The 26,067-nt window shown below is 41.0% G+C and overlaps 1 protein-coding gene and 1 long non-coding RNA gene across 8 annotated transcripts in view; one reads left to right on the top strand and one right to left on the bottom strand.

Annotated features, from left to right (window-relative positions):
• The window catches only part of NLGN4X (neuroligin 4 X-linked), a 223,921-nt gene that overhangs the window by 129,654 nt on the left and 68,200 nt on the right, over positions 1-26,067 (top strand). The window lies entirely within an intron of this gene.
• Positions 13,553-26,067, bottom strand: part of LOC144588157 (uncharacterized) — a 28,105-nt gene continuing 15,590 nt past the window's right edge. Inside the window, exon 2 of the long non-coding RNA XR_013543531.1 lies at positions 13,553-16,177. This is a non-coding gene — a long non-coding RNA (uncharacterized LOC144588157). The remainder of the gene's footprint in view (positions 16,178-26,067) is intronic.

Below are 26,067 nucleotides of genomic sequence, written 5' to 3'. Positions count from 1 at the left end.
ATATTCATTGTGATAACACAGTTGAAAATAAGCTTCCAGAGATCCCCCCTGAGCAAAACACACACTTTCGTTACTGTCACCGCTGTCAACATACCCTTAACATAACAGGGCTTCCTTCAACAGTGTATAGAATTACAGAGAACATATGGTATGAAAGAATGCGGTAGGAGTGTGTGGTGTACTGTATCTGAGATAACATTGGTTTCAATTTTAGCTCGAAATCATTCATGTCCTTGCTAATTATGTGTGTTTAAATCCTCCGGTAGTAATAGGTCAATATATTCTGCCCTGTATGGAATGCTATGCCATAATTAGGCATTTCCATGCATGGTTCTCATTGCGAATGTGGCATCAAAAGATAGGTGCAATTAACAATAGCTATCTGAAACCAAAATCCAGATAATTTATTTGCATGAATGCCTAGTCTGCATCTAACAAGAAGCTGTGAGGTTCAGACAATACTGAGTGATACCAAAATTGGCAGTTGGACTTCGTTTTTGCAACAGCGAAAGATCAAAACTCCTCACAGCTTTGTTTGCTGCCAGGAAAATTGTTGTGTACTACTGCAATTCAGCACCAGCAGTAGGTCACCTGAGAGAAACATATGAGTATCTGCTATCCTTCCATCTCCATCATCATTGGAGTAGGGTGGAGGCATGAAGGATTTAAGATTCGCTGCCCAGAAGCCACTGGTAATGGTGCGGCTAAAAATACTGTAAATAAATAAATAAACAAACTATATTCACATTAAGAGATATCTAGAGCCTCTTTAGTGAAGACGACAAAGGCAGTGATGTGAGTTACTTAGATTAACATCGGGAATCAACCTGGAGTGATCTGAAGACATAGCCTATTGAGGAGCACCATGTGATCAGCTTCAGAAGAAGAGGAGGTAACAAGCTGGAACTGAGAGCGCTGAGGGAAACATTCTGTTCGCTGACTCCTAACACAGCTCAGCAGAGGAATAAAACTAAAAGAAACCACATGGAGTGAGAGGCCAAAGCAAATGACTAGGGAAAGCAAACAGGGGTTTGGCAGGGGAGGCCAAGGGGCATGTTCCTAACAAATGTTTTGGTTTCTGTTTATAGGCATATATTAGTGTACAGCATCTTTCACGGCAGACAAGACAATGCAAAGGGCACTCATAGGCATAAAGAAGAAAATAAAAAGGTAATGGGAATTATGGAGGGAAGAGGCACTCCTGTTATGGTGACCTGCAAAGTGTGTGCAATCTTTGTAGTCATACCTGAGAACAACACAGCATACACATGCAGCAAGAGCACACTCTTTGCACTGCTGAAGGAAAAAGTGAGCGAACTGGAGTGGTGAGTGGCCACTCTTAAATAAGTAAGAGAAGGTGAGGAATGCATAGACAGAACTCTCAACAAGAAGCAGCCAAGAGAGGCATTAGAGGTGGAAGAACAGCAAAACAGAGCAGAGGAGGAGAATTCTTAGGAGAGAACAAACATAGTGAAGGAAGCGCTATGGAAAAAGAGTAACAGTTAGAAGGAAAAGACACTCTTCACCAGTAGAACTGCAAAACCGCTTTTAGTCTATTGAAGAACAATCTGACAGATAGCACTCAGAGGAAAACATAATGGAGACCCTGCAGGAGGGCATGAGAGAGGCTGAAGCTCAACCAAGCAGAATCACTGAACCCAAACCCTACCAGAGGAGGAAGAAGAAGAAGAAGAAGAAGAAGAAGAAGAAGAAGAAGAAGAAGAAGAAGAAGAAGAGCAGTTGTAGAAAGAGATTCCCTATTGAAACTGATATATGATAGGAAAATCCATGAACCTGCCAGATATGCTGTGTCTCTGGAGGATGGATGAGGGATGTGATAGAAGGATTGCCATCACTCATAAAACCCACAGATACATATCTCTTTTTTCTCATCCATGTGGGGGGAAAATGACACAGCCAAAGAAAGAAATCTCATTAGACTTGGAAGCTCTGGGAAGAAAAGGATTTGGGGCCCAGTAAGTCTTCTTGTCCATCCTATCAGTATTCAGGAGAAGAATAGAAAGAAAATGAAGAGTACTCTAGGTGAACAACTGGTTACAAAGCTCTTGTCAACATGGGAGATTTGGGTTTTCAGACTGTAAGCTACACTTCTTAGAAGATGCTGGCAAGTGATGGTTGCATTTCAGAAAGACTGGGAGGAGTGTGTTTAGCCTCAGCATGAAGAACTTTAAGAGGAGGGCTTTGAACTGAATTGAAAGGGGGAGGGACACACAAGCTCAGAGGTTAAGACAGATAAAGGGTTATGCATAACATGAGGACCAGAGCAAGCAGCTCTAATGAGACCCAATAATAATGTGTATAAAAGCATATGAAGGAAAGCAGGTCACAAATTAGACAATCTCCACTGTCTATATACAAAAGCCAGGAGTCTGAGAAACAAACAAGAACTGGAAATCTTAATTCAGGAGGGTAAATATGACTTGTTAGGGATAACTGAAACTTGATGGGATGAATATCCTCTACAAAAAGTAGAGGAAGAAGCTGGAGGATTCCTAGGTCCTAGACTTGATTCCAGTCAATAGAGATCATTTGATGGATAAAGTGGCAGTAAGGAGAACTGTGAGGAAAGTCACCATGTTACACCATGTTATATTTACTTATTTATTTATTTACTTACTTATTTGTTTGTTTGTTTGTTTATACCCCACACCATTTGGCAACCAGGCTACTCTGGGTGGCTAACAACAATATAAACAGTAATATTAAAACATGATAAAAAAATAAAATAATACACAGCCAACAGGATAAACAAAACAGATGGCAATGAAGGTGGTAAAAAGGGTGATGAAAAAGGATGGTAAAAGGGAGGTGGAGATCTTAATGCTCAAGGATAGCCTGGCAAAAGAGCGAAGTCTTCAATGCTTGTTATACCTGTGTGGAGTGTAGCCATATGTGTACACTGGGTTTTAGGAAAGCTAATTTTAATAAACTCTGAAAAATTATAAGTAAGTGTTCATGGCAGGAGATCTTAACATAAAAGGAGTCCAAGATGGGTGGGAATTTCCTAAAAGGGAAAGATGTACAACAAGGAAAAAATGAGTAACAGCAAAAAAGATTAATGTGACTTCACAAAATGCTACCTGAAAACGATAACAAAAAAAAGAGACACATATAAGAAGTGGAAGTAGGGCCAGATTAGAAAGAAAGAGTAAAGCAAGCAGCAAAGAAATGCAGGGATAGCATTAGGAAGGTAAGAGTGAGATAAAGTTAGGAAGAGATGCTACAAACAACAAAAAGCATTCTTTAGTTACATGTTCTTCTGATTAGCAAGCTAACTAGGTGTGTGCTGGACAGAACAACTGTCAGGTGCATACACAGCTGGTTACAGAATTTTACTCAGAGTGTGCTTGTCACTAGCTCCTTTTCATACTGGAAGGAGATAACAATTGAGCTGGACACCTCAGTTTAAGAAGGATGCTGACAAACTGGAACAGGTGCAGAGGAGGGCAACAAGAATGATCAGGGGACTGGAAGCCAAGCCCTATGAAGAAAGACTGAAAGAACTGGCCATGTTTAGCTTTGAGAATAGAAGATGAGAGGAGATATGATAACATTTTTCAAATATTTGAAAGATTGTCATAAAGAGGAAGCAGGATCTCTTCTCGATCATTCCATTGTGCGGGACATGTAATAATGGGCTCAAGTTATAGGAAACCAGGTCTGGGTTGACTACCAGGAACATCTTCCTATTTGTTAGAGCAGTACTACAATGGAACAAATTAGAAGGTAGTGAGTGCTCCAGTGCTGGAGGAATTCAAGAAAAAATATGACTATCTGTCCGATATACTGTACTTTGATTTGGATTCTTGCATTGAACAGGGAGTTGGACTTGATGTCCTTTTTAGGCCTTTTCCAGCTTCATTGTCCTATGATTCAAAGGTGAGCTGCAACAAACAAAGAAAGAAGTGAATGGCTCTGGCATTATAACCTCACAATTCTATCATGTGTAGAATTAATTCCTTTGGGACATTAGCCTAACAGATTGACATCCATGATTTACTTGATGAGGTCTGGAATTGCACCCAGTTTCAAACTGATAGGAGCAAACTTTGTTTGAGATAACCAAATCAACCTCACTTCTTCTTTGGCGATGTCTCTCTCCTTCCCACAGGATCCCCTACAAAGAGGTAGGTTCTGCTGGGAATGAATGAAATGACAAGAGACTAGAGCTAAACACATCTCTTCCTCAGTTCAGCCATTCCTGGACTGTGGTTGTCCAGTTCAAAAGGTCTGCCATTCCTCATTGTGTGGGTGAAAAATGGACCGGGGGCAATCTCGCAGTGAACTACATCAGTCCTATTCAGGCAATAGAAGATTTGTTGTCATGAACATACTTAAAGATAAGTGCCTAATCCCAAGCTCTCCATTACTTTCTTCGCATGATGACTTATGAGTCTGAAGAGGAAAGGTTCCTGCTCTCATAGAGACTGTATACACGAGCAAGAAGCCAGAAGTTGTGGAGTTTTGCTGTTTTGTAGAGCCTACACAAAAGTATGAAGTTTCTTCAGATGTCACTGCATACAGAAAGAGACCATGTAGGAGGCAGGGTTAGGTGCTTCCCTCCGAGCTTGGTGAAACCAAATTTTGTAATACCTGAATAAGGCTTCTAGGATAACTACTGACAAGTCCTGAAAAGCCCTTATCTGTACATCATCTTAGCCAACTAGCAATCCACTTTCTAGCCTTTTCTCTGCAGCATCAAAAATATGATGATTCCAACTGGGGAAAGAAAATTTAACATTTTTAATAACATTTAGCTCAGTTTTGAATATCTATCCAGTTTACTGTTGAGGCAGAAGCTGTTATTGCTGAACGTGAAATTATGGTACGTGTCATGAAGAACTTATTTTTGTTCTCTTATATTCTAATTATAAAACTTGCTTCTTGGAGAGAAATCCAGGGCTTTGCAGGGCAGCGGAGAGGATTAACTAGAAACCTGAGATGAAAAAGGGATTTGGGTACAATTGTTTTCTTTGAAGGGTTATGAGAAATTGGGTTTTCTTCCCAACTTGCAGCAATGAGTGAAATAATTATTTATCCAATTCCAACAGCTACTAAGTATTCTCAGATAAACCTTCTCTAAACTGCCAATAAGCCTGATAATGTGTATCAGTAATTCAGTATGAAATGTTGTTCAAAGCAGCTGTACTTATCACCTCCCAAAAGGCAGTGGATTAAATGCTGAAAATTTATACAGATAGGGAGTCATCCCTCTCTCAGCTTCAGTCTTTCTCTCTTTCTCTCTCCTCCACCTCTTCCAGGATCTAACAGTGTATTTTAGTTGGATTCTGTTACTTCTACCTGTGGAATGCAATGTTGTAAGCCACCCAGAGACCTTTGGGTAGCGTGGGCAGCGTATAAGTTAAATAAATTTTAAAAAGTGGGTGGGGATGGGCAAGACGGTATTCCTTCCTCCATTAGACCCCTTTGTTCTGTGAAAACCTGCTCCAAAAACCAGAATCTCTTCCAGAGCTAGGAGTTTGTTTGTTTGTTTATTTATTTATGTATTTATTGTGCCACAAGGGACTGCACTGAGGAGAGAAAATCAAAAGGTTAGATTCTGGCATACTTTCTCACTTCTCCATAGTGCTCTGTCGTTTAGGCGAGGGACGTAAAATGCAAAAATGAAGAGTTGCACTGTTTATTCCCCTCACCCCAGAAGAGGGTGAGATAATTTATGCTGCTGTTGATGTGACAAGGGAATAAGAGTGGATTTTTTTATAAGTTAAGAAAAAAAATGCAAATCACACATTTAACACAAATGATGCAGACTGTACAAAATCAGGTTGTTCCATCAACTTTTAAGGGTTAGACAAATCAGAGGGATAGTCTGTATTCTTTTAAATTATCAGCCAGTTCTGTGCTTGTTGTGTTTGTATAGGGGTGTGCTTTGCTTCTCAAAGAGAAGGGACACTAGTTCTGTGTAAAGACAATTTGTAGAAAGTAAGGAATTCTAAGGTTCTTCCTCATGCATCTTCAGATTCTCCTGTCACTGTGTGAACAAAGCAATAACAGCAGGAGGTAGAGCTAAATGTTTTGCTCTAACCATACTGATGAAATTCCTACACTTTGTGCAAATGTGGAGACTTTACACCTCCAGTCAAGAAGGTCAGAGGAAGAATACTAAACATTTCCACTGCTGCATCCCATATTACTTGGAGACTTAGCTAATATCCAGGTGTATTAAGTGGACATTAACTATATGAGTATGAGTTTTGGCAAGGCATAGTTCAGCTCACAAACCACACAGAAAAAAAATATTTTAGAATCGTGCAGTGTCTTTAACATGTATCTGTACACAGAAAATCTCAGCTGAGTTAACAGCCTTCTGCTTGCTTCCCAAAGCATATAGCTCAGGCACTAAAGCTGACAACTCAGAATATATTGGGAGGGACACCCAAGTATTTGATTTAATGATCCAAGGGCATAAATGTCTTCTGGCTGCAAACCCAACTGGCGTGTGATTGGCAAATGACATGTTATGCGCCATTTTCTATGGAGGAATCACAGCTTATATTTCAACCTGTGCTTCTTTGGTGGAGGCTGCTGTGTGTCCTTTGACAGGTTGTCCTTTGGGACCCTTTGATATTGGCTAGAGCATCTGCTGGCTTCTTGTCTATTTCCCTTGTACAATGCTGTGGGTCAGGGCATGGTCCTATCCATTAGGGTTGCAGATACAGAATAGATGCCTACTAGGAGTGTGGTGCAGCTTGACTAATACATTTTGCTTTAAGTTTTAATATTCATGACAAGATACACAAAAACTCTGTGCAATCCTGAGTTACAAACGTTAAAAGTTAAGGGGCCACAAGCAGGGCATGTGTCTATAGTTTTAGACCAAATGCACTTCAACCACCTATGCTTAGTCATCCTGAAGGTCAAGTACCATGTTGTCCGCACAAATCTATTTTCTAAAATACCTCCCAAGCTCAGTCATCATGTGGCTGTGTTTTGTACTTCTATTCACTTTGGTATTGGGGAAGCTTCCATCTTTTTCATTTGGCTCCGAAATGAGTGATGTAATCATTCAATTCTAAAATCTGAAGCTACTAGAACAGCTACATATGTAATGTCCCTTCTTTCTCTCCATTTGGTACATTGGACCAATAGTTGAGGAGACTTCTGTGATTCTCCTTTGCATGAATTCAGAGCAAATTACGGAAATTTTTTACCAGATACATCATTATCTTCAAAGGGCTTGCAGTCATAGTAAGACATACCATAATGCATGATGGCAGTGAATCAGTGAAGTACAAAGTGGAAATGATTATGATCGTGATCACAATGATGTAAATAAGGATGTAGAGTATCTAAGCTTTTTTTAAAATCCTATTTTAATCTTCCATATTGAGAAATAAATGAGAATTATGCTTGTCCTTTTCATCAGCATTTTTTTTAAAAAAAACTTGGAAGTGAAAATGTAGATACTGATTATTCATGCTTCCAAGAATGTTCTGGCCTGCTCTTCTGTGTCTCTCAAAAATGTAATCTTGCAGAAAAGAAAGACTTTATAAATTATCCAGCTGTCAATTTTCTTTTCACAGTTATCTAAGTCTGTGAAGACCAGAAGGCATTTAAGCAGGACTCTTGTAGCACAGGCACTTGTATTGACAATATTGCAGTGTGTGTGTGTGTGTGTGTGTGTGTGTGTTTCCTCCACAATATAATTATGACCTTGCTCTTCTTCAGAATATATCATAACCTAATTAAAGCATGAAGGATTGGAATTCTTCCCCTCTGCAATTTTAGCATGACTGGGAAAGCATAGCAGAGTACAAAGAAGATGGTGCATGCTACAAGGCATGTACAAGGAATTGCTTGTTGGAAGTGACAGGCAGCTCAAAGCAAATTTCATGTAAGCATATTTCCAGCTACAGTTTTTAAAGCCTAAGTGGCAGCTGTCAGTTTCTTAATAAACTTTTTTTTTTACTTTAATCAGAAGCTGCTGGAGGGGTACTGGGAATTTTCACTTTGCTGCACTGTGGCATGAAACGCGGTCAGCGAAAGGCATTTTGCTTGTTCCAAAAATAATTAAGGAGCTTTGAGGTTAGGTTTGCAAATGTCACCACCCAATCTGAGTTTGGAAAAATGTGACCTAGAATGAATGGTTTCTGCCCTAAAATCTGAAAGCAACTTGTATTGGCCTAGATTCAACATTGTACTGGCCCTGTATGATTGATCAACATGATCAAGCTCCCTTTCCCACCCCTCTCCTGATAGGCTTTTGTGCCACCTGCCACCCAAAGACTGCTTTGGTTGGTTTCATAGCTCTCTGGGGCAGATTTCTGGAACACAGGACAGGCTTCAGTGGGCAAATATTTGATGAACTGTTTCTTAATACTTTGTTTCATAGAACTGTCAGAGAAAGAGGCATGCTAGAGAAATATGGGAGTGGGTGAGAGAAAGAGTAATTTTCTATATAGGTTTCATTGGTATCAACGTGACCACAGGACGGCCTTCTTAATGGTGGCCTCTTACCTGTGGAATGTTCTCTCCAGGAAGGCTCACGAGAGGTGTAGTCTGGTAGAATTTCAATATTTGCTAAACACTTTCTGTTTTTCCAAGAATGTTATTTTGGGATTTTATGTAATGGTGGTATAGTGATATAATGCAAGTAGTGTGAACCACAAGCCAACATGTTTTAGTGGACTGGGGCTGGAGAAATCCTGACTCAGCCTTGAAGTTCTCTGCACATCTTTTGGATTCTTGCATATTTTTCATAGTCCTATTTTTCTAATTTACTTCAAAGATTTATTAGAAAAGGAGAAATAGGGAGATAGGCCAAGTTTACTCAGTTGAAATCCTTAGATGAAATACAAGAAATAGCGAATATAAGAATCAGGTTACCTTTGTGTCCAGTTGTGGAAGTGATGTGCTTATAGTCAAACACAATACTTAATCCTTTTTAGACTTCCATTAATCCAACAATACATGCATTGCATTCTTGGATGTTTGGCCCCAATCTTAATTTTAGCTGACATTTTACAATGAAAATTCAAATACAGCAAACTGTAGGAAAATGGTGTGACAATTTTTATCAACAAATAGAGATGTCCTACGTCTTCACTATAATGGTCCAGGATCTTGACCTCTTGTTCTTAGAAGCTGGGGTTCCTGAGTTAGCTGACAAGGGATAGGTTTCAATTACTGAGGGAGATTATATTTCCTTATCTTTAAAACCAAGCTCTCCAAGAAGACTGGAGCCCCCTGTGTCCCTGAGGAATCTTGTTTCTTGTATTGGATTTTGAAGTCTGGTGATGTGAAGGTACCATGTTTCTACAGCCCAGGTCCTTTAAAGAAGAAGGCGTTGACCCCCTCAGTCATTAGGGAGATGAAACTAATCATCTAGAAGAGGCCAAACTATATTTTAAACAGCCATCATACCTGCTGTTTGCTGGAGCAAGACGGGCAAATGTGTCTCACTTACAGCCTTTGTCTCTGGAGCTGTCCATGGTGCTGCCCTATTTTTTGTCAGTTTGGGAACAGTGATTCTTTCTTGGTCAGAATCCAATGAACTTGACATTCTCCAAGATCTTGGTGTGGGCCATATAATGGCTGATAATGTCACGCTCTCACAGCTTTAAGAGGGTTTTCAGACTGAAAGAAGCCACCGTAGTACTGATGCACATTGCATAAGTTGAGTAATACAATCTATATTCTGCAATACATATTCAGTTTGGCAGTTCATGCTGGTTCAGCTGATGGCTGCATAGCTGATCTACAGTTCAGAGGAAGCAGGGCAGGGAAGCCAGGGCACTGCTTTGGAAGGGGTGTCCATCAGAGGGGCTGGGACGCCAAAGTGTAGATCAGTTGTGCAGCTGTTGGCCAATCGGTCAGTTTCTGCATGACATGTTCCAGTGCTGGCAACAATTTAACATATGCCCTACTTTGCTTTTAAGATCAGAGATTCAGCACCTTGGCATAAGAGACTAGACAAGATCTATTTCCATAGGGATTGTGTTCTCTTGGGAGTCCTCAATGTCATGAAGAATATTGAATCCCATCTGTCTGGCCACGTACCAGTTGTGTCTTGCAGTAATCATTTCTGGCTTCCTCTGTTTCAGAAAGGGGTCTAGAAGGGGTCTTCAGCATATTCTCCCTGCCTATATTCCTTCAGTATTTAGCTACTGCTTTGGAAATAAGATTTAGGACTAAGGCCATTAAACTATCAAGTGACATATTATCCGATTCAGAGGAAAAATAGGACTTATAGGAATAATTCATCAGAAGGGCATACAGTCAAAGGAGGAGTCAGACAGTTAATTCCTAATTATTCCTGATCATGTGGTCATTTGATCCCAGGAGCTATAGAGGTTGGTATCTAAGACATAGCCTTCTTTAAAGAGAAAGTATTATTCAGGCCTAACAGTATTCATTGTTGGTCTCCAAGTATTGTTCAGGTATATTTACCTTAGTTTCTCCATCTGGTTGCAGCTGTATTAGGTTTGATCACAAGATGGTTTCACTTTGCTGCTCATTCTTTGTGTGTTCAAAAGAGAGGACCAGGTCCTCTCTGGAAATGAACACAGGGCAAAAAATCCTGTTGCCTAGAGTAGTAAATCTCCCTAAAGTAGGTGTATTGAATCAGTGGGGATTTTGTGGGTCAACCTCTTCATAAGTTCCATGGATTTTATTGGGCCGACTCTAACTTTCATGTAAGTAAATATGTAGCCGTTTGCTCCTTTAAATCTTGTTCCGAGTCTACAGGGCTCCAGCCTGCTTCAGGATAGCATGCCTGCCATACTTTCAAGTTTTAAGAGGGCTGATATGATTAGCGCTTGCTGAGGTGAGCCTGTCAGTTTTAACTTTGCCTCCATTAGGCAGGCTCTGATGCGGAATTGTTGGGCAGCAGCCTGGTTGCTCAGTGACTGGATATAGACTCTGTGCCAGGATCAAGCTGTACAGTATAAGCTGTAGTCAGTAAAGCTCTGTGGCCAATTTTACTGCAAAAGTTCTATGTGGTTATAGCATCCTCTGCCTCACTTCCCAATAAAATGAAATCCTCCATAGTTATTTAATAAGTAGCACAGAAGAGTATGTATTCAGGATATCTAGGTGGGACAGAAGGGAGACAGAAATGGGGATGCACATTCAAAGGTTTATCCTATTGAATGTGCAGTGAAGACACTTAGGAAACAGCCACACACCAATACGAATTGCAATGTGCATTTTATCTGGACATGTGTGCAATTTGCACTCATGGCTGCTGAAGCAGAAAGTTGTGCCCATGTGACAGGAAGCTCTTGGGTGTGGTTTTCCATAGCTACAGCACAGCAAATATAATTTGCAAGTTAACCTCCCTGCAGTTTCCCCAGTTTAATAGCTGAGAGGTCATATCTACTTCTAATTAAGATCACAGGATGAGGGAAAATGCTTAATATACAGGATACAATACACTCCTTACTGGATTATTGCTTGCATATTCCTATAGCAGAAGCTGACCTTGCAATTTCATCTGGAGAGCTGAGAAAGCCACAACTTGCCTAACAGAAGGCTGATTAGGTCTTCAATTTGGCGATGACACCCATGAGCGTAGTAACTTCCTGCTGAGCCTGCCTATTTAAATTACATTGTTTTATCAATGGCACATGCCACTAATCAATAGAATTAATCAAGAGTTTTCTCAGTAGAGTCATTCTCCTTATGGCCTAATGTCTGTTTGTGTTAGAACTAGAGTGCAGTTTCTCACTTCACCAAATGCAAGAGCATGATCAAGGACAGGAAAGAAGCAAAACAAGTGGAGCAGAGATAAGCCAGAGCTTCAAAAGTTGCTCTTAAAGAGCAGTTAGTTAGAAATATCTTTGAAGAACAGTCCTGAAAGTAGTTAGTTATCACCGTATTCACAATTTTTGAAAAACAGCAGTTTTATCTTCCCTCTCCCAAAAATAAGTAAAGGAGTTCCTTTAAAAACAAATGCCAGGATGGCACCAGCCACTGACATGTGTGAAAAACATACCTTGATGTCTTTATTCAAGGCAAAAGAAAAACACCCTGTTGAAATATGCACACATGGAGGACAGAATTGTGCATATGCAGTCACAGGACTGTATGTGGGAAGTTAGCACAGGAAGACATTTCACTAGAGCTGATTTCATAACAATGAATTCTTTGAAAATGAAAGAGTAGGCAGAGGCTTCTGCCTTGTTTCTTTGGGTTTTTTTAAAGTACAGTGGGAGGTGAACAACATTATACCTAACGCTGACTAGCCGTCCAGTGGAAATTTGGAACGAGGGGAGCAAGACTGATTTATTACATAGACCCCGCCTCTCTGATATCCACGACGTACAATCAAAATTAATATGCCAGTATATCCCTGTGGCCAGTGTTTTTCTTGACAGCATCTACGGAACTCTTTCTGAAGCAAAAGAGCGGTGACTAAGAATAGCCATGTCTTCTATTTCACAGTGGATAGTCCTCTGTTTGAAGAGCTGTCCAATTCAAGTCCAATTTAAACTAAAGACCACTATGAAGGAAGAGGACGTGTCTCAGAGTTACCAATCAGCAGTCAACAGCCAGATATCAGACTCAGCAAGCATACGAGGTTGTTTGGTCAAAGTCTTTCTTGCCTGGATGAGGAATGTGTTTCTATTTATATTATAATATTCCTTTGTAAAAGTGCATCCATGCAAATAAATTGCATACATGTTAAATATGCAAATATAATACAAAACTGGGTCCTCTTTTGTCATTCTTTCTGCTGATATCGACTCTTGCCTTCCCTTTCTTGGTGATGCTTAAGTGACCTTCCTAAATGCCGCATATATATGGAAAAGCTTTTCAGCTCAGTGTGTTATTAGCATAGTTCACTGGTGAGCTGAAATATTACTGCCACTTTACAGTTTACCGAGAGGAACGTTTAGAGGATTACAGCACAATCCTGTGCATGTCTGCTCATAAATAAGCCAAACTGAAGCCAAAAGTGCTTACTGCCAGGGAAGCATGTATCCCATAGGTCTAGTTTCCTGTGGCTTTCCTTGGGAGTCTTGGACATATGCCGTACCTGAAATATGGGACTGTTTAGTCTAAGGGTCTGAGAAATGTTGGCAAATAGAGACTTCAGTGTTGTGTGAAGTGTCATTAAGATATTGGTTGTTGTGGTTTTTTCGGGCTCTTTGGCCATGTTCTGAAGGTTGTTCTTCCTAATGTTTCACCAGTCTCTGTGGCCGGCATCTTCAGAGGACTGGAGTAGGAACTCTGAGCATGGACAGAGTTCCTACTCCAGTCCTCTGAAGATGCCGGCCACAGAGACTGGCGAAACGTCAGGAAGAACACGGCCAAAGAGCCCGAAAAACTCACAACAACCATTAGATCCTGGCTGTGAAAGCCTTCACGAATACATTGTTATTAAGATATTTTATTTTATTTATAGGCCGTCTTTCTCCCGATAAGGGGACCCAAGGCGAATATCCAGTATCTGTGGATACAATTCAGCATGGAATGCTGAGATACAAACATCATCATAAATTTCAAAATCACGCTGCAAAACAGCTACAAGATCTAAAGGAAGCAGTTCATTATGACAAAATAAGCCGAAGAGTTTTAAAAAACAATCACCCACCATACCTAACTGTGTATTTGTTGGGGAGCCCTTCCTAACTGAGGACATGATGTAGGACATAAACATTCATGAGCCTGGTGCTGTTGAGTTTCCTGACATGCCTTTTAAAATGTCTGCTATTTAGCCTACATTAGGTGAACCTCAGGGTGTCCTTGATTTCTCTTTCACTGAGTGCAGAACAACTCTGCTTCCTCACACAAGAAATAACCCAAACATGCTTCCCCCCACACACCCCCATATACTTGTATGTAGTGTGTGTTTCATATGCTGTCAAATAGCTTCTGTCTTACGGGATGCTACTAGGGTTTTCAAGCTATGTCAGATGTTCAAGGAGTAGTTTTATCATTGTTGCCCCACAGTAGGCTACCAAGGCATAGCCGGAATTTGAACCCAGGACCCATGAGTCCTAACCTGACATTCCATCCACTATATCACACTGGCTTTGATATCCTTGTATAGATTTTCTACAGTAGGTCTATAAACTCACCTCTCTGTATGGGCATGTAGGAGACTGGATGAAGACTAGAGTTCATTATGATGATGGTGGTAGTAAGAGTCATCATGAGTACTTCATGGTAACTGAGGCTATAACTAACCAACCCCCAGTCCCATAGGATGGCTTTTGGGGCAGGGGATTCCAGGCCATGTCAGCAAAGTGAGGGATGCAGACAGAGATCTTGACAGCTTTCTTTCTTTCTTTCTTTCTTTCTTTCTTTCTTTCTTTCTTTCTTTCTTTCTTTCTTTCTTTCTTTCTTTCTTTCTTTCTTTCTTTCTTTCTTTCTTTCTTTCTTTCTTTCTTTCTTTCTTTCTTTCTTTCTTTCTCTTGCCGATTCTCAAAACCAGCATTCATTGATCTCTATCTCCTGTGGTTTTTACTTAGTCACCAAGAGGCAATTATGTAGCTTTTTTCCTCCCTGAAGGAAAAGATATGATGAACCAGATTAACCAAATCAATATGGTAAATTAAGCCAAGTTAGACAATTGACACATTTCTGCACAACTGGCTGCCAGCTGTTCAAAACAAACAATGGATGAGACTGAGAGAAATGTTATCTCTTTTCTCTTTATTTGTAGGTGTTGTTGGGAAGTGTATTTCTGTGTTCAATGCTTGGCTATTGAGTTTTCACACAAGCCTTATTCAGGTGGCATATCTGATAGCTTGTATGGGGCTACAAGGGTGTTGGGGTCATGGAACACATAAAAATCCTATCCTGTATTCTCATCTAAAAGTCACTGGCATGTTTATATGAGGAACATGGGGCTCTGAAGCAGAGTGTATAAACACATTTTGCTAAATAGTCTCACAGTGCTCACATGATGGGGACTCTGCCTTACCAGAATTCCCAGTCACAATTCCCAGTCATAAGCACATTCAGCCAAACATAAATTCCATATTTTTCATGAGGGGGCCTCACATATCCAAGTGAGGATATGTCACATATCTAGTGAGGATATGAAGACTTTCTCCATCTCCACCGCTTTCTCCATCTCCACCACCATCTCACCTTAGCCTGAATATGGCTAAGGTGTCATAATTATTTCCAAAATACAGTAATGTGAGGGAATCCTATGGGCTATTTTGTACTTCTCCAGGCTGCTCTGGGTAGAGCATATTTACATTAGAAAGAAGACTTATTTTACTCTGTTCCAGGCTGCATCACAGACATGCCACATGGAGGCATGGATGTCTCATACCACTCTTCACTGTTTGTTAGCAGAGATTCTCATGCGAACCGAAAGGAAGGGGTTGAAAGAAGTTACATTTTGAGGGTGAAGTTACTGGACAAAGAACTTGAATCTGATTGGATCACATCATGTTGAGGGAACATGGATTTAAGATCTAGCAAGTAGCTGGGTACTAGCAAGCTGTTCATCTGTCTGTATGCTTCTGCTGATGGAATAGATGCAATAGGGTAGAGAATAGAGACGTCGAATTAGCTGAGCTATGATTCCTTAGATGTCAGTTAGTTGTTAGGCAGAATTAGTTGACTTTTATTATTTTATGGGGAATACTTTCATTTGGCTCATTTAATTATCTGAATATGCATTGCTTGTTGCCTTTGCATTGTTTTGAAATTCTACAACCTCCTTTTTGAATTCTTTATATTTTTAAAAATAATTTGAATAAACTTTTAAATATTTTACCCAAGTGTGATCCTTGGGAGAAAAAGGGATTTGAGTGTCTAAAGAAGATGCCATGGCCAGAGGCTGCATTCACTAATTTCATTGTTTTGGGTGGTTTGCCTTGTCTGGCTGGTGTGCTAAGTAGAAAGTGTCTTGGGTAAGGAGACGTGAAAATCTAGATTAGAAGTTTGCCCATAGTACTAATTCACTAACCCTCCAGATATCACCCAGCCTGGGGTTCAAAGGTTGGTATATATATAGTAACTAGAGTGGCTCCTTTGCCTAGTAAAATGCTCTGAGGGAGTTCCTTATAAATGTGAGCTAGAGCAGTGAGGAAGACTGGATCATATAGCCCTTACTTCCATGTTGTTAGAGCCCTATTCCGGTATTACTTACCTTGTTTTCTCTATCATGTGAGCAGCAAAGCACACTGGCCCTGTCTCCTTCTCCTTCAGTTTCTCCACATGGACGAGTCTGCAGAGAAGAGGTTTCTGTTCATGTGCAAGTTCTCCACATAAGAAATAGTCCTAACTCTTCAGAATTATTTTGAGGAGTCTGGAAGGTATTGCTGGGCCTTTGCAGTGACCTCAGAGTACTACATAAGTCGGACTGTCAACAAAATGGTAGATTGTTGTACTGCCTCTGGAACACCTAAAACAGATCTACCTCTATCTGTATCTCTGCCTCTGTCTCTTATCTTTACCAATACCTCTCTCTGCCTCTACCACTTCCCAACCTCTATCTCTATCATCTTATATTTTAAGCTCTTGAGCATACCATGGCAGCATCTCAAAAATTACATACTTCCCAGGGCTTTGCACAGTCCTGGAGTTTAGGGGATATAGTGTAGCACAATTTGATTAAAAAAATTAAAATGCAAATATGAACTCTCTGCACCAAATCTATTCCCATTTCCAAAGCCCAACATTTTATTAAAATTTTCCTCCATTACCCTCTCTGGATAACTCCTTTTTGTCACTCTTTGTGGCAAGTGATAAGTAAGTATACTGTAATTGGTTAAATTATTGTCATGCTGTTCCTTTGTATATAGTATTTATGATACTTGTTGACAGATAGCAGAAGACAAAGTGTTGATTTTGAACATCAGCTCACCTAAGGCCACCTGTGAGAACAAAACTGTATACAGTGGTGCCTCGCATAACGATTTTAATTGGTTCAAAAAAAAAACGTTATGTGAAACACCATTTCTCATAGGAATGCATTGGAAACTGGTTAATCCGTTCCAATAGGCACGGATTGCCATCCTTAAGCGAAAAAACCCATAGGAAACATCGTTAAACGATACAATGTTTCCTCCATTGGAATGTATTGAAGCTCACTCAATACATTTCAATGGCTTTGCGAAGTCAATTTTTGCAAATTTAAGTGTGTCATAAAAGGGTCAAAAATGGTTTTAAATGCTTGGATTAGCTTCTGCACCCTCTAAAATGGATGCAAAAGTTAATTTGGCTTTGATCTGACTTTTCGTTAATTTATGGTGAATTTTTTCCCCCCAACTTTTGACAGCTGTCAAAATCTGACAGCTCCATTGTTTCCTATGGGGGAAGAAAAAATTCACAAAAAATTAACGAAGACACAGCAACTGTTCTAAATGCTTGGGTTCATTAGAGGACCCCCTAAGTCATGTGCAAACCTGATTTGGCTTTGATCTGACCTTTCATTAATTTATGGTGAATTGTTTTCTCCCCCATAGGAAAGCATGGAGCTGTCAGATTTTGACAGGTCCATTGGTTCCTATGGGCCAAAAAGAAAAAATTCACCATAAATTAACGAAAAGTCAGATCAAAGCCAAATCAGGTTTGCACATGACTTAGGGGGTCCTCTAACGAATCCAAGCATTTAGAACCGTTTTTGACCCTTCTAAGAAACTTTTTAAATCGAAAAAAGAAACATCGTTAAGTGAAGCAGGGGACCTAAAATCGCATTCGTTATGCAAAGCATGGTCCCAAACTTCGCTAAGCGAAAATCGCCCATAGGAAACATCGTTATACGGTGCATATTATTTTCTAAAAAAACACATCGTTATGCGAATTCATCGCTAAATGAGGCACTCATTAAGCGAGGCACCACTGTATATACTTAATTTTGTCCGTAGTCTCATCATAATAATCTCTTCTGAACAAAACCTGTGGTAGGGAATCACCATCCTCATATGTAATACCGTAAATACTGTATAGCCACCAAGCACCTAATCAATTGATACAATATAAATCTCAGTCATATTTTTGACGTTTTTTAGGACGTGTGACAAATGTGTATTTTTGTAACAAACAAATGGGACAGGAGATTGGAATTAGCTATCCTTGACTAGATTCTAGTCAATAGTGATGATTTAGCAGATAATGTGGCAGTAAAAGAAACTCTGGGAGAACGTGACCATGCGATACTTTAGTTTTGTATTTCAAAGATGGCAACAGCTGAGCATAGCTGCACGTGTACTCTGGATTTTAGTTCTTGACACTGCACTTTGAAAAGGATGCTGACAAACTGAAACAAGTTCAATGCAGGGGAACAAGAATGATCAGAGGACTGGACACCAAGCCTCATGGGAAAAGACTGAAAGAACTGGGCATGCTTAGTCTTGAGAAAGGTAGACTGAGAAGAGCTATGATAACACTTTTCATATACTTGAAAGGTTGTCATATAAAGGCGAGGCAAGTTGTCAGTCATTCCAGAGTGCAGGACACATAATAATAGGCTTAAGTTAGAGGAAGCCAGATTTCAGTTGACTATCAGGAAAAACTTCTTAATTGTTAGATCAGTATAACAATTCACCCAAGTATCTCAGGAAATGGTGTGCTGTCCAAAACTGAAGGGATTCAAGAGAAAGATAGCCATCTGTGAGATATACTTTAACTTAGATTTTTGCATTGAGAATAGGGTTGGGCTCAATGACCTTATAGGTCCCTTCCAACTCCATTCGTCGTCGTTTAGTCGTGTCCGACTCTTCGTGACCCCATGGACCAGAGCACGCCAGGCCCTCCTATCTTCTACTGCCTCCCGGAGTTGTGTCAGGTTCATGTTGGTTGCTTTGCAGACACTGTCCAGCCATCTCATCCTCGGTCGTCCCCTTCTCCTCTTGCCATCACACTTTCCCAACATCAGGGTCTTTTCCAGGGAGTCTTTTCTTCTCATTAGATGGCCAAAGTACTGGAGCCTCAGCTTCAGGATCTGTCCTTCCAGTGAGCACTCAGGGTTGATTTCCTTTAGAATTGATAGGTTTGTTCTCCTTGCAGTCCAGGGGATTCTCAAGAGTCTCCTCCAGCACCACAATTCAAAGGCATCAATTCTTCGGCGGTCTGCTCTCCAACTCCATTATTCTATGCTATGATTCTATGATCACCATTCAAGGAGAAGCCAAAGGACACAATGATGGAACAATAGACTTCTGGCCCAGGATTTGGGGCTTGAACCACAGTCAACTTGTCATTTCAGATTCTTGGCCTATAGCAAATGCTGCAGGACAACAATATCCCCCAAACGATGCGAAAAAGGCACCAGTTGTTCCCCAAGGTACCCATGTCTGCAGCCTCATTCAATCTCAGACCCTGCCTATTCTAGTATCTCTGAAATTCTAATTGCCACTCTGTTCAACAGGGACTTTACTGATCTGTCAGTATTAGTCTTATTAGCTTACCTTTATATTGCACATTTACATTATTGATCATGATTTCCAATTTGTTAAACAAATCCTGTTATGTCTATAATTCTTGTAAAAATGGGGGAACTGATTAAGTGACTTACCCAGGCTTCCCTCCAGGGAACATACAGAAGTGTGTGAGCTGCTTCTGCACACAGCACGTGCTATCTTCTACAAAGGTACATTTGTGCATGTTATAGACATGTGTGCAGGGCAGATCATCAGAGGGGTTTGGTCCCTCACTGCAAGGTTTGCTTGTGGATTATCATTAGGGAAAGGTAACCGGCTTAGAGAGCATCTTAATGTAATTTTCCAGCAAATGTTATTGGACGTTTTTTGTCTTTTCTTTCTGTTGATTATATGCAGGGACCATCAGTGTGCTGTTTATGTGACAGATATGGTTATTTTCTTCAAACCAAACAAGTGGGGCCCTCAGGGTTAACTGCACACATATAGATCTTGATGCGAGAAAGAACTGGCTTTGCCCCCCCTCCTTCTCTCTGTCTTTGCTTCTCTTCAATGCCAGTGTATTTTGTTGTGTTTGAAGAAGTTTCTTGTGATTAAAAGTGTGTTAGGCCTCCCTTACTCCATATATGCTGCATATATGTTTTAGGGCTTAGTGTGTGGACTAAAGCATCTCAAGCAGAATGTAAAAAGTGTAACGATCATGCTTAATTATCTGGAATCCATTACTTGGCAAGGTACTTTAAATATTTCTTTTAGTTGGCAGTGCTGAGCACCAAAGAATAGTTCCGTCTACTTAATTTTGGGATTGCCAGCAGAGTGCATTTCCCCATTTGGCAGGTTTGGATGTTCATACTGGATTTTTGCTTTTTATTTAATGCGGAATGATCACAAGCAGCAACAATGTTTACATTTGCTTGCTTCCTTACCAAATGCAAAATTGTTTGTTCAAACGAATCAATTCAAATCCGATCCCCAAATTGGGGCAGAGTTGTGGAGTAGGGACCTGAAACATTACTCTATGCTACCTTTTTCTCCCCCCCATGTTTTTTTCCCCAGCACATAAATGCATTGGCAACAATATTTTCAACATATTGGTGTGAAACTGTTTTGTTTAGTGAGTTAGTTTCATTCCATTAAAACAAAACAAAAGCAGAGGTAAGTGAGGTTTGGGACCTTCCTGTTTTTCCCTGGCGGTGACAGGTGAAGAATGGAAACCACAGGCTGGGGAACAGGACCAAAATCAATCCAACGCCTCTGTAAGGCAGTAGCAATATAATGGGGGGGGGGGGGGAAGGGCCTTTCCTCCTTTGTCTTTTCCTCCCTTACCTCAGTCCCATCTGGATGATGGTGTGTGGCAGACTTTGAATGACTCCTGGAAGTGGGTGTTTCAAGATCCTGATCTTCAAAATATTTTCAGGCATCCGATGGTACCCATGTGATTTCAGCTATGTAAAGTCTGTGCCACTGAGTTCCGAACAAAAGCAGCAGATGTCCCCTCCTTCTAGTGAGAAATCTACCCACATCTGTTGCTCAGTGTGCATTCAGTTAAGTAACCATCTAAAATCCATCTAAGCCATTGTGCTGATTCAGCTCGCCTAGTATGCAGCACACAAGTTAACACAAAATTATCTCACCAGGAAACAATAGCTAAATCAGTTGAACCAGCTTTCAGAGAGGTAGCTGTTTCAGCAAAAACAAAAGCCTAAGTAATAGTGGCACCTTTAAAAGTTGTATGTATACAGTTATTTCAGTGTGGGCTTCCCTAGATCACTGGTTCCCTAGATCACTGGTTACTCTGCAACTCCCAGAAGCCTTCACCACCAACTGTGCTGGCTGAGGTTTCTGGGAGTTGCAGTTCAAAAACATCCGAGTAACAAAGGTTAAGAACCACTGCCCTAGATTGCAACCCACTTTTTGAACCCACTTCCCCAAAAGCCACAATTTATACTGCTTTATAAAGCAGCCTACATCATGTCAAGTTTCAAAAGTGTTTAAATTATTTAATATATTTCTGTCCTGTCTTTCTGACTAATTTTGGCTGTCAGTCATAAAATCACATAAAATGGTAGATGCAAGCCAGCAGAAAACTGCATGTTTAATCCCCAGACATAGGATGTAAGGGAATAGCTTTTGTCTGATGAGCATTTCTGTCTGTTGCCTTTATTAAAAATAGCTCTCTTATGGCAACCATAACAAATTGTACAGCAGCATCTTTGCCTGTGGAAGTTTCTCAATGCTCTTCAAGGGAAGTTTCATATACAGCACATTGCAGTAGTCTCATCTGGAAGTTCCTAAGCAAAGTGGTGGAGAGGGTGGTGTCAGACCAGCTACAGGCGCTTTTGGACGAAACCAGTGCCCTGGACCCGTGTCAGTAGGGCTTCAGGCCGCGCCATGGTACGGAAATAGCACTGGTCGCACTGTTGGATGACCTGTTGAGGGAGGCCGATAGGGGCAATATGTCCTTGTTGGTCCTCCTTGACATCTCAGCCGCCTTCGATACCGTCGACCACGGTATCCTCCTGGGGAGGCTCTCTGAGCTGGGAATCGGCGGCCTGGCGCTTGCCTGGCTCCGATCCTTCTTGGAGGACCGTCCCCAGAGAGTACAGCTTGAAGAGAATGTTTCGGCCCCATGGAGCCTCAATTGTGGGGTTCCGCAGGGTTTGATCATATCTCCAATGCTGTTTAACATCTACATGAGGCCACTGGGTGGGGTCATCAGGGGGGGTGGGGCATCGTGTCATCAGTATGCTGACGACACACAGCTCTACATCTCCTTTTCACCTACTTCAGTGGATGCCGTTCCATCCCTCCAGTGCACCCTGGAGACTGTACTGGAATGGATGCAGTCGAATGGGTTGAGGCTGAACCCAGACAAGACAGAGGTCTTGAGGGTGGGTGGTCCTTCCATCACCGGTTTGGGTGACTCCCTTTCTTTTGGGGAGTCGACCCTCGCCACAAAGAGCAAGGTTTGCAGCTTGAGGATACATCTGGACCCAGCGCTTACCATGGAAACCCAGGTGGTGTCCGTGGTCCGTTCCGCCTATTTTCACCTATGGCGGATTGCTCAGCTGCAACCATATCTTAATGGGAGGGCCCTCACTACTCTTGTCCATGCGCTCGTAATCTTGAGATAATACCATTGTAACACACTCTATGTGGGACTGCCTTTGGGATTGATGCAGAAACTTAAAATGGTGCAAAATGTGGCAGCCAGGCTCCTTAGTGGGGTGAGGAAATATCAGCATATCTCCCCCACCTTGGCTGGTTGCCCATTCGTTTCCACATTGGTTTCAAAGTTTTAATGATGACATATAAAGCCCTAAATGGTTTGGGACCTCGATACCTGGCAGATCGCCTTCTCCCACCCAGATCTACCCGAATCACTCGACAAAGCCAGCAGGGACGGTTGAGGGGCCTTACGCCAAGAGAGGCCCAGAAGGAAAGAACAAGAAACTAGGCCTTCTTGGCAGTGGCCCCTCGGTTGTGGAACACTCTCCCAATGGAAATCCGCCTGGCTCCCTCACTGGGCGTTTTTAAAAGCCATTAAAAAACATGGCTCTTTAGGCAGGCCTTCCCTCCAGTCAATTAATTGATCTTTGTTTCTCAATTATCTGATCTTGAAAATCTATATATGCATCTGTTAGTAGGTTTTATTATTATGTATATTATCGTATTGTATTTTATTGTATTTTATCACTCATGTAAGCTGCCCGAAGTAGACTTTGTCTAGAGGAGCGGGGTATAAGTCCAAATAAAGTAAAGTAAAAGTAAAGTTATATAGACCTATAATGTTATGGAGCTACCTTTCCCAGAGAGAGTAAAATCAAGGAACTGCATCAAGATCCAGATTGCAGTAAAACCGCTCTAAGATGATGCAGAGTAACAACCATCCCATTCTTTCTTCTTGAAGAAGTTCTCTGTGTATTAAACTGTGGTAGAATAAAACTGATTAATTATAACTTTTTCCTTTGGCTTGGTCACTTTCTCGAACAATAAAATAAATAGTGCCATGTAAAATTTTTATTTCTTCAATGATTGCTAACCCCACACCATATCCCTAGAAAAATTTCTTCCATGTGACGAATATGAACTGGATCATGACAATTGCTGAAAATTCTGGGAGAATGAGGATAGAACGACAAGCAAAACAGGCTTTCTCTAATGGAGGAAACATCCAAAGAATAGAAGAAAAGGCAGAGAAGGGGAGAGAAATCTCTAGACTCTGCATAGAATCCAGACAGATTGTGTTTGAAGGTCACTTCAAGCCAACAGCCAGTGGCTTGAAGTGGTCTTCCATTAGATGCCATCCGCGAACTTCATATTCCTCTACTGAGTCACAAGTAGTACACCACTGTTTGTTTAATGCACTGACGGGCTAACACAACGTTGCATGCAGCAAGCATCTTGTTTTGATTTAGCAATACTTCAGTAGATATAGTAGCTAAGTCTTATAGGTTTGTTTTGCTCCCATCTTCCTTTTCTGTCATGTTCTCTGTTGGTAGCTAAGTGCTGTAGTTCTAAAATGATTATGTTTTGTGAGTAACTTTGACTGCCATTGAGGTGATGCTAAAAAGACCTCTCTGCTGAGCCTCGTGGCACAGTGGAGAGCTTCATGGCACAGTGGTTAAACTGCTGTACTGCAGCCAAAACTCTGCTCATGACCTGGAGTTCTGTCCTAGCTAGCCACGTCAAGGTTCACTCAGCCCTCCATCTTTCTGAGCTTGGGAAATTGAGTAGCCAGCTTACTGGAGAGGCAATGTGTAGCCTGCATAATTAAACTGTATACCACCCAGAGGGTGCTTTAAGCGCTATGGGGCGGTATGTAAGCCACACACTTTGCTTTGCTTAACATGAGTTTAAAATAATTCAAGGCCAGCCCACAGATCAAAGGAACTTGGTTTTGCTACTCTTATATATTTAGGGTTAGAGATGGGCAATAATAGAAAAAAACCACAATTTGTCGTGATTCACAATTTGCCAAGGCCAATGAATCATGAATCAATTAATTTTTTTCTGATGAATGGATTTGTCTTGATTTTTAAAATCCTATATAAAGGCATCCCAGACACCTAGGTATACCAAAACCGCAGAGACACTTCTCCCTGACTCTTTTCTACAAGCCGTGAAAGTTTGGTGAAGTCTCAGATTTCTGAGGTACCCACAAAGAGGACACCCCAGGAAAGTTTCTCCCAGGCACCTAGAGACACCAACATTCAAGAGAAGCATCCCCTGACTCTTCTCTACAATGGTGAACATTGGGGTTTGGACATCCAAGGTGGGTCCCCTCTCAGGAAGGTGCCTTTTAGCACTTTGGAGAAAAATTAATCTTCACCAAACCTGGAGAGCTCATAGAGGAGAATCAGATATTGTGCTTACATACTCACAATTCAAATGCCAGGAAATGGTCTGATATCACTGCACAGTATGTGCCCACACTGCCAGCAGGAAAAAGGATGCCAAACTTTACATAGCAAAGGGCCGTCTGAGTGTTGACAACACCAATGGCAGCAGTCAAGATGGTCTACAGAACACCCTCTTGTACTCACTACCATTCACAAGGAGACACAAACAAGGGTAAATCCCAGGAGGTGATTCCCTTTTTCATCAGTTACTCATGTCTCATCCAAACACAAAGTAATTGTTGCAAGTAATTGAAGTTTCTCCCATTTAAAAGGCTTTTTAGGAGCAATAGTTCAGTCCCTACAACCTCATTTATTTTCAAATAAAAAAGTGGGTGAAGCTACAATGCTCTTTTAAGAAAACAAGACTTGTCCTTTCAATTTATATGAGCTATTTTAAATGTGGGGCAGCTTAGGATAGTCTATTTCTGAACTGTGGGGGCGGGTGTAAAATTGTTTTACTTTTTAAAAAAATTATAACTTGAAAACTCTTTATCCAAACTTCCCCATATTGGCACAGAGTAGGAGCTGGCAGTTTGCTACAACCATGCCAAATTTGGTGCTGATGCAAAGCCCAGTTTCAAAGTTATATTTTTTTGTTGGGGCTGCCTCCATTTTTAGAATTACCTTGTAGAAACTGCCTCACTCTGCTGCACAATATCAGAATTGCCATTTATCCATTATTAGCACCTCTGTTTTCCTGTAAGGTAAAGTTTAAAGGTTCCCCTTGACAATTTTTGTCCATTCGTGTTCAACTCTAAGGGGTGGTGCTCATCCCCGTTTTCCTGTGCACCAGTCTAATTTCCTACCTTTCTGGAAAAAACAAACCCCTGTCTCATTTTCTTAATTCCCCCTTCCCCCAGCTTCTTGCCTGTTTCTTTGTGTAAGAAACTGCTGAATAAAGTGCATCTCTAGGCACTTCCCAGAGAATCTTGCTCTGGAAAGATGTCATTTTGTACAGGAATTGTAATCCCACTGAGCAGATTTGCGTTTCTTCTGAAGACAAAAAAACAAAACATCCAAAAAATTGCATGAGGTATACTGTCAGAGTTCTTGGGGGAGGTGAACTCTTGCACACAGAGATTTTGTGGTGAGGAGAATGTTAGGATTCCCCTTTCTGCCAGGAGCAGGGTGTATAGTATTATATACTTTTTGTCAAACATGCATGGTATAGTGGATAGAGTGATGGACTAAGACTCTAGAGAATAGGGTTTGAGTCCCCACTCATCCATGGAAACTCACTAGAGGAGCAGAACTGGCAAAACCATTCATTTGAACCACTTACCTTGAAGGTTCTATTAAGGTTCCTATGAGATGGTTCTGATATGAGAGCACAG

Source organism: Pogona vitticeps, chromosome 3 (genome assembly GCF_051106095.1).
Source record: "Pogona vitticeps strain Pit_001003342236 chromosome 3, PviZW2.1, whole genome shotgun sequence".
Taxonomy (NCBI): Eukaryota; Metazoa; Chordata; class Lepidosauria; order Squamata; family Agamidae; genus Pogona; species Pogona vitticeps.
Note: the sequence above shows the minus strand (reverse complement) of the source record. Positions and strands in the feature narration are given on the sequence as shown.